Consider the following 8,871-nt stretch of genomic DNA (forward strand, 5'->3'; position numbering starts at 1 on the left):
TGTGGAAAATGCGATAGAAACCATAAATATGGCCAATGCCCAGCGTACGATAAGAAATGCAACATTTGTGGTAAAATAGGATATTGGGCAAGAGTATGCAGAAGGAATTCAAGAGGAGACCATCAGCAGCGTGATGAGAACACATTTAAGCAAGTAGCAAGCATATATATATAAATAAAAAATCAAGAGGAAATTTCTATAATCATATTTTCTTTTTTTAATTTTTCTGTACTTTTCTTTCCGTTCAACAATTTCTTTTCACCAAAGAAAATGTTAGAATGAAAAGTGTTAACAAAAATATTTTAAACGCATTTTATTTAAACATAAAAATACCATTTTTATTTCAACGAAAAGAAAACTGATCATCGCCGTTGACGTATTAACAAAATACTCCGAAAATATCCTAAATAGTTAAAAATTCCTTTTGATAAGAAAATCCTTCATTCTCACCTATTTAAAGAGTCGTTTCGATCCCTTTCTCAAATTACACCCAAAACGGATTTCAAAACAACTACTTACACAATCCGAACATGTTGTGGGTAATACTTTTTATTAATTTATTTATAACGTCTGGTTATGCGACTAAAAATAGTCAACATCATGATGAGCATCATCAAAAGCGAATTTTTGGTTGGCCTAATAGCTGTCGAACTTACAATGATACAAGCGCATCTTTACAACAAGTAAGTTAATTTAAACATTTCAATACCTATCTAACTTTAATACGTTGTAGTCAATTAATAACGATAAGTTGATTTATATGGTTTTAACGACAAGACCCTTCACCGGTCAATGTTTTGAATGTTCCCCAGCAGGATCTGGCAGTTCAACTTATTTTAATTGCAATAGAGGCGGCTTAATTCCACGTAATTTTAATATTGAAAACCCGAAAATAGTCAAATACGTCCCTAAGGAATACGTAATTGTTTATTCGTGCAAAAACGTTGGACTATTTATACCTCGATGGGAAGGTTTGTTAAAAAAATATATAATACCTACCATAGATAACTCATACATTTTTTTTATAGAGTCCGTCTATGTGTTAACCGCTTCTTCTAAATTGACTTCAGATAGAGAAAGAGAAATTAGAGATATCATTACTGGCATGAGACTTCTTTATATTGCAATAAACACTCGTCTTATTTGCCCTTGAAATGTAACGATAAATTGAAACAAAAAGTATATCTTTCAAAAATAACAGTTAGAAGTTAAGTTTTTATTTTCCTTAGAATCTTTCAGTCTTTCATGGTTGCGATGCAAGATAAGTCTACTTCATTTGCGAGTTTAGATTCGTTCTCAACCTTTTAGTAGAAATACTCTATTCCTTATCTTATCCTGAAACCATCTTCCAACGCACCTGGGCAGCGTGGAAGATTAAATCACCTACAAGATATCATTTACAGAATGTGATTAAAAAATTGTACAAATTCAAATTTCAATACATTGATTGAATCCAAACAAAATATTGCGTTGTTTTTATGTTATTCAAAAAAAACATCGCTCTAGATTGTATATTGATGAATTGATAGAGGTGTTTTTTTTGTCTGCGTTTAGAATTGCAATTTAACATAAATTTTTTGGTCTTGGAAGTCTTGGACACCTGTATTAAGGTTTAATGAATTAAATCAACATATTTATTTAATATATTTATTTTTGTCAGTATAACTTTAAGCGTCGCAACCAGCTTCTTCTGGCCAATCACAAACTTGTAAAGTTGGGTTGAAATGTAATCCAGCTGGGCATTCCGCAAGCTCCGGATTTTCACATTTATATAATAATGTACAATCTTCAGGGTGTGGAAAAAAGAATTGAACTAAAAATATACGATACTGTAAAAAATTCGGTGTTAAAAAAATGTGAACTTACTAGCAACAGCATAGGCAATTAATGCCAAGAGAAGCAAAGAAAGAGCTACAGCTACAAGTATTATTATTTAATTAGAATCTTCATAAATTATAAAACATGTATAAAATCTTACCCTTCATCGTTGGTGTACGTTATTGACTAATATGAAGTTAAAACTATTTGCTTGCGTTTTATATTGCTTCTAATCACCTTGATAGACGGTCAAGGTTAATTATAATATTATTGGGCAACTAAGATACTAACAAGTTCATGATTTTTGTTTTTTATCTTATACTGTAACACAGTTATGCTATTAATTTGAAAGTAGTTGATGTATTAATGAAATAAACCATATACAATGTAAACTTTGTAGAGGTACCTATACGATGTTAGCTCTCAATTAGATAAGATTTTACATCTATAGTATTTTAGTTCGATGACTTTGAATTACCGCTCGTAAATACTCTATCAAGATCAACATCATTCGAATCACCGTAGTTTTTTTCTATCAAAATCATAAAAGGACAGACGCCGTGCTTATCTTCCTTCTTGTTAACCTTGTACTTACATCTCTTAGAATAACACACTGCCAGAAATTCTAGCCCACAATAAAAAAAAATAACTTAGACAATATAAGCACGGAATTCAGAACATTAGAAAAATTAACTAAAATTTTGAGCCTTTTCGAGGAGTCATCTCCACGGCGACCTTCACAATCAAAATAATGTCATAAATTCATTTTTATTAAAAATAATTAAAAGTAAATTCGAAGGCGATGCAAAAGAGTTTAGACAATCTTGTACATGTTTTGATAATTTTAGCCACATTTTGTTCATTTTAGACTGTTTTGAACAAATTTAGACAATGTTTGGTAATCCATGTTGCGAGTCATAATAGTATACAATAGCGAATCGATTAATATGATTCGACATGTGAGCCATTCGTTGCATGTCTCGGAGTCGACAATACAGTAACTTAAGTAAGAACACCACACAACATGATTCATAGTAACTATTGACGAATGAAAGCAACAGTCAAGCAACGAATTAGCGAATATGATTCACTAAGTGAGCCATTCGCTGCAGGTCTTTGAGCTACAAATAAAATAAATTTCGTATGAATTGTCTTCGTCTCTCCGTACTAGCTGTATTATGTTTATGGATTACCACAGCATTAATGGCGTCCTGGTGTTTTTTATAGATGGCTGCATTTTCTGCAAACTAACCCATAATCTTGTAAATGTCAAAATCGATCACTTACATTTATAAATCTGCCATAAGTCAGAAACTACAAGCGATACAGAAAAATGTTTTGCACGAAAATTGTTCATTTTGAACCAAAAAAGCATAATCCATAACAAAGATCTATTCTAGATGGCTGCATTTTCTGAAACTACTTCATAATCATCTAAATGTCAAATTCAGATTACAATTTGTAATCTGAATCCGACAAACAAGACGTAAAGATAACGCTAATTGAATTGAGGCTCTGAGCCGACCGTTATAACCGTTAGAGGTCAATCAGTCATCGACATCACACTCGCTTCGATGGGTATCTCGTCTTCGATCCACAATTGGACGGTTTCCGACAATGTTTCTATGTCCGACCATAGATGGATCACTTTCGATCTTGGTACCATAAAGATTGGAAAGAACCTAAAGCGTAACCCCAGAAGGACGGATATGGGCGTGTTCAGATCCTTGCTAACTGCGTGTTTGAGCGACATTGGGTTGCGTAAGCCAACTGAAAGCTTTAAAGTTGAAAACCAATCAGTCTCTCCTCCTTTCTTTTGAAAACTCTGGAAAGACTGTGTGATCGCTACATTAGAGATTTCTGTCTTCCAACTAAACCAGTAAATCCTAATCAACACGCCTACACTCAGGGCAAGTCCACACTAACAGCTCTTCACTCAGTGACCAGCTTTGTTGGTGGAGCGCTGGACCTAAAGGAGTCCGCCCTGGGTGTTTTCATAGATATAGAGGGAGCTTTTGATAAAACAAAAGCTTGTGCTGTTTGATAGGATGCGAGTAGCTCTTAAATTGATAGAGACTTGGTGTGACGAACAAAGACTCTCTGTGAATCCTAAGAAGACAGAGATGATTCTTTTCACACGGATGAGGAAGGTTGGCAAGCCCAGAATGCCATCCCTTGCTAATACTCCATTGGTATTGTCAAAAGAAGTTAAATATCTGGGCATCACGCTTGTCAATAAAATGACATGGAAAGCCCACCTAGATAATAGAGTTAAAAAAGCGTACGTTGCATTCGGTCAATGCCGGAGGGCTATAGGTAAGACATGGGGTTTGTCTCCCAAAAATGCCCTCTGGATTTACACGACTGTAATCCGACCTATACATATGGTGCAGTAGTATGGTGGTTAAAGACCCTACAGTCGACATCTACTGCTGCACATATTAAAGTACAGAGACTTGCGTATTTGTATGTTACAGGTGCGCTGCGGACTACCCCCACTGCAGCCATGAAAAACATGTTAAACCTAACGCCACTTCATTTGTTCATCCAAGAGGTGGCATTGGTGACCATAATTCGACTGCGAGCAGCAGGAATTCTAATGGGTGAGAGAAATAGTAAAAATGCCAATCTCTGGAATAAAATGGTGGAATACTCACCACTTCTGGATTGTGTAACGGACATTATACCCCTACAACACATTTTTACGAAGAAATATCTCACCCACCCAAGTTCCACAGAAGTAGAGGTAAAAAACAGCCTTAAAATCTACACTGATGGTTCAAAGAGACGAGAAGGAGCTGGAGCCGGAGTCTTCTCTTACGATATCCGACTCCACGTATCTGAACCTCTAGGTAAAAGTACCACCGTCATACAGGCGGAGTTAATCGCCATACAACTTGCCGCTGATGTTATTGTCAGGTCCAACTTGGTAGGTAAGACTTTTACAATTTATACTGACAGTAAACAAGCTATTTTGGACTTCAATGTATAAAAGGACACTCGACTTGTTCAGGTAACAAGCACGCTGATAGGCTTGCCAAAAGGGCTGCCAAGCGAGCGCCATGTTCGTCTGAACCGATAATCGCTCCGTCCTTATCAACTCAGATTGAGATTATTAAAGATTTTACCCACAAAAAGTTTATGAACTGGTGGGATAGGGTTAAGGGCTGCCATCTGTCTAAGGAAGTATTACATTATCCTTCAGCAGAGGCAGCCTTATCTTTCGTAAGGCTTTACGAACTGTAACGGGACTCGTCACGGATCACTGTAAAGTAAACAAGCATCTTTATAACCTTAAGCTTGCTGTTAGTCCTCTCTGTCGCCTCTGTAAAGAGAGCGAGGAGACGGTCCGACACATCTCGTGTGAATGACCCACTCTGCAAGACCTCAGAATGAGAGACTTCGGAGAGGAATGGCCGACCACAGATGGCATCAGGAATACACCTCTGAGCTGTATCCTAGCCTTCGGAAATTCCTTAGGCTGGTTGATATAGCCGGAGAGAGTGTAGGAGGACGTACAAGGGGCCCGTTGGGGCCTAGGTGCTGTATGCGTAAGCATACCCTCCGCTTTCCTACATACATACAACGCTAATTGAAGCTCCTGTATCAAGTAATAATTTAAATTTATTGTTTTTGAAATTAACTGTTATAAAATTTTCACCGTTTAATTTTAAAATATTAGCATGAATAGAACAATCATCTTTAGGAACGAAAAAATTGATTTTCTTCCTCTTTTCCTTCTGAATTTATATTATTTAATTCTTGTGCAGTATAAACACTTCTACTATTATTGTTCGAGTTGTTGAAATATCCACGACCTCGTTGTGTTCCTTGAAAATTATTAAAATTACTGCCGCGATTTCTGAAATTGTTTTGTCCTCTAAAACTATTCTGTCTGAAATTATTTCTACCTCTGAAACTGTTAAACCTATTGGATTGATTTTGGTGTGTACTTGTATTATTATGATTATTTTGATAAGTTCTAAAGTTGGATGGTGAATTACGCATAAAATGATATACTTGTGCAGATGAAGAACCTTTTTTAGAGTTTTCCTCATCCTTCGCACCAGCAATTCGTCTTTTAAAGTAGAATAATTCTTAGCCTTAACTATTGTGCTCAAATCATGATTTCGTAATCCGTTAGCAAATACATTAATAGCCACTTTTTCATTTTCTACACGTAAAATTTTTGCAGCGTCATTGTTCCCGTTTGATTGACTTATAGTTAGATTAGTCTAGTAACCTATCAAACTCGTCTATCGATTTATTATCTTGTTTTGGGGTATGTAATTCTAAAGATAAAGCGGGAGCGGATAGTTTCGTTAATAAATGTTCTTTCATATCACGAATTAAGTCACTATTATTGCCGTAGGTGGTATTTAACTTAATTTCGCGCTATGTGAAAGTTTTGCTTTTAAAACAAATATTGTTAATAACTTTTTACAATCATTTAACAAGTCATTATATAATTCGATGGAATCAATTAATTCGATGTGGATCTGACAAAACGACGTAAGCGCCATTTGTCAAATTTTGCAGTAACTTAATAAAAATGATTGCTATGTATAATTATAATTGAATTATAACGCCAATACATTTTTCATGTTTTGTTTAACTACCATAACCGTTCTAGTACAACAAAGTTAGCAACAAATACTTGGATTTCCAGTAAAAAAGGTTTTCATGTCGCTTAAGTCGTTTTAAGATTACAAATGGCGCTTAAGTCTTAAATACATGTAGTTACGCCATTCACTTTGTATGAAATTGTGATCAAAGTGGTACTTACGTCAAACTTACGTCGTAGATAATTTTTTCCATTGATCACTTGTTGCCTCTTACGCAGCTGTATGTTTCGTTGCTTAAGCAAAGTGTTTACTAAGGCCAATTGATTTAGTGATGCGTAACAGTCACATTGCTGCCAATGGTTATTATTTTTTGAATACTCTATCAATAACTAAATCATACAAATTATGATCTTAATATGAAAAAAAGAATATTTATTCAGTAACATAGTAAGAATCAAACTAAGAAAAATATAAAATTTTTTCTTATGTACCTACGCAATGACATAAAATAAAAAATACTTTTTTAAACAAATAAAAATTGTAAATGACTCTTTTAACAACAAAAATAAAAATATTCATTAGTGACATAAATAATACTAAACTAAAAATCACATTTTAAGTAGGTATAGACACGAGTACAATAAGGTAATAAATTCAGTTCTGCTGGAAGTCTTCAATATCAGTGTCAGGTAAGATGTCCGGGATATTAGCTTTCGTTTTTAATGAAAAATATTCATGATGATATTGGGGCTCTATTACAAACTTTTTACACAGGTCAGTAAGATCATCATATTTGTTTTTATTGATTGGCAATTCAGAGTTGTAGGCACGTTGTGGGACAGCTTTACCCAAGTTTTTAGTCTGGAGGGGACTTCGTCTGCATTTCCATCGTCCTCCTCATAAGCGTACTTTATTTTAATACTATTTGAACAGCGCTTGTCAAAAAGTATTTCCACTATATCAGATATTTTAATATCAATGCCGGACGACGTTTTAAGTTTTTTATTTGGAATTATGCTCTCCCAATCGAAAATTGCATCATATTTGGTAACAATCACATTATAGGGCTTTGGTTTCGTTCGAGAATTTCTTATTACTGTCGGCCATTCTGAAGGAGCTTGAATGAACATGTTCTTTGATCTTCGTTCGATTACTGCGTGGACACTATCAACTAGCATGTATGTATGCCCGGATACCAAGTAAGTAATTCTGATTGTTTTAATGTTTTCTGACTTGCTGAGAAAATACGAGATCATGCTAATCATATGCTTATTTTTATTCTGTCCTGGACAGTTATCACAAAAAAGATGAATGTTTTGTTTCGCAGTTGCTATATTAGAGTCTAAATTAGATAAGTATGAAAACAGATGCGTGCATATTTCATTTGCCCCTCGTTTTCCATCATTTTCCCCCCATACATAACAAAATGTATTGGAAGATCCACTTTCGTATATGCAAAAGTTATAAGTGGCGTATTTTCTAGAGAAGCCTAATAACATACTAGTGCCATGGGGAGTGGTCAACACCTTTTGTAGGTCAAAACTAAGCCACAATAGAGGTCTCATCTATTTTGGTTTGTTTATTTAGAAAATATTGCTTCGCTTTATTTTTTTTTCTATATGGATAAAGTAATCAGCTTCATCCTTTTCTGTTCTTAAGTTTTTGGGTAGATTTTTATATCTCTCACAATTGACACATTTGTCTTTCTTAGGGACATGAATTCCTATATTGTACTCCTTTTTTAAAATTCTTTTGAAGCTAGAGTTACTAATAACTTTGCCGGAAATTTCATTGGTATACATAGTATACAAATTTTTAAACGTTTTTATATCCGCAGGAAGATACAACTTAGAAGAAGACCCTCTACAATAATGCGAGGGAACAGCTGGTAACCTTTTAATAATATTTTCAAGGTCCAACTTCTGATCTTTGGTAATTTTATGTGATGGCTCATGCTTACCTCTCAAGTCTTTCACTTCAGAAAATTTTCCCTCTATGGCGTTTCTTATTATTCTCTGCGTAATTCCTAAAGTTGCAATGAAAAATTGTTGACAAACTTTCTCTTGAACTTGTTGACGTAGAAAATGGTGTTCATATGTTAATAATCTTCTTGAATTTTCATTTGGAGTTCTTTTCCGTTTCACTGGAACCAATTTTATGCATCCATTTATATAGGATTTTTGAGATACGCCATTTCCCATTCTCCAAAAGTTATTGAATAACTCCTGTCGCTCTTCAACGGAAAAGAGATTGCAGTTATTCCTACACTTTTTATCCTTACATGGATTTGGTAATATTGTTTTAGGGGGAACTGTTTTTCCTTTGTAGTCTTTGTAACGTTTCCCAATAGATTTTCTTCTTTTATTTGTCGCTTTACTTCCCAAGTCGCTCCTCTTTCGCTTCCGCTTTTCAGCTAAATCATTATCATTAGAAAAGTTTAGACCTGATAAGTTATCAGTAAGATGGGAGTCAGATATGTCAGAAGAGT

The 8,871-nt window shown here is 34.7% G+C and overlaps 2 long non-coding RNA genes across 3 annotated transcripts; one reads left to right on the plus strand and one right to left on the minus strand.

Moving 5' to 3' along the window:
* The first annotated feature begins 487 nt into the window (after positions 1–487).
* On the plus strand, positions 488–1,207 carry LOC111420800 (uncharacterized). Its single transcript, XR_011640385.1, has 3 exons — positions 488–683; positions 734–971; positions 1,029–1,207. It is a non-coding gene; the product is annotated as an uncharacterized lncRNA (long non-coding RNA).
* Positions 1,208–1,633: 426 nt separating this feature from the next.
* On the minus strand, positions 1,634–2,469 carry LOC139429875 (uncharacterized). 2 transcript variants are annotated; one of them, XR_011640460.1, is made up of 3 exons: positions 1,979–2,469; positions 1,867–1,917; positions 1,634–1,813 (listed from the first exon to the last, which is right to left on the minus strand). It is a non-coding gene; the product is annotated as an uncharacterized lncRNA (long non-coding RNA). The 2 variants fall into 2 exon arrangements; XR_011640459.1 differs by having other exon boundaries at positions 1,867–2,469.
* Between the last annotated feature and the right edge of the window lie 6,402 nt (positions 2,470–8,871).

The sequence above is a fragment of the Onthophagus taurus genome, chromosome 5 (genome assembly GCF_036711975.1).
Source record: "Onthophagus taurus isolate NC chromosome 5, IU_Otau_3.0, whole genome shotgun sequence".
In the NCBI taxonomy this organism is placed as follows: domain Eukaryota; kingdom Metazoa; phylum Arthropoda; class Insecta; order Coleoptera; family Scarabaeidae; genus Onthophagus; species Onthophagus taurus.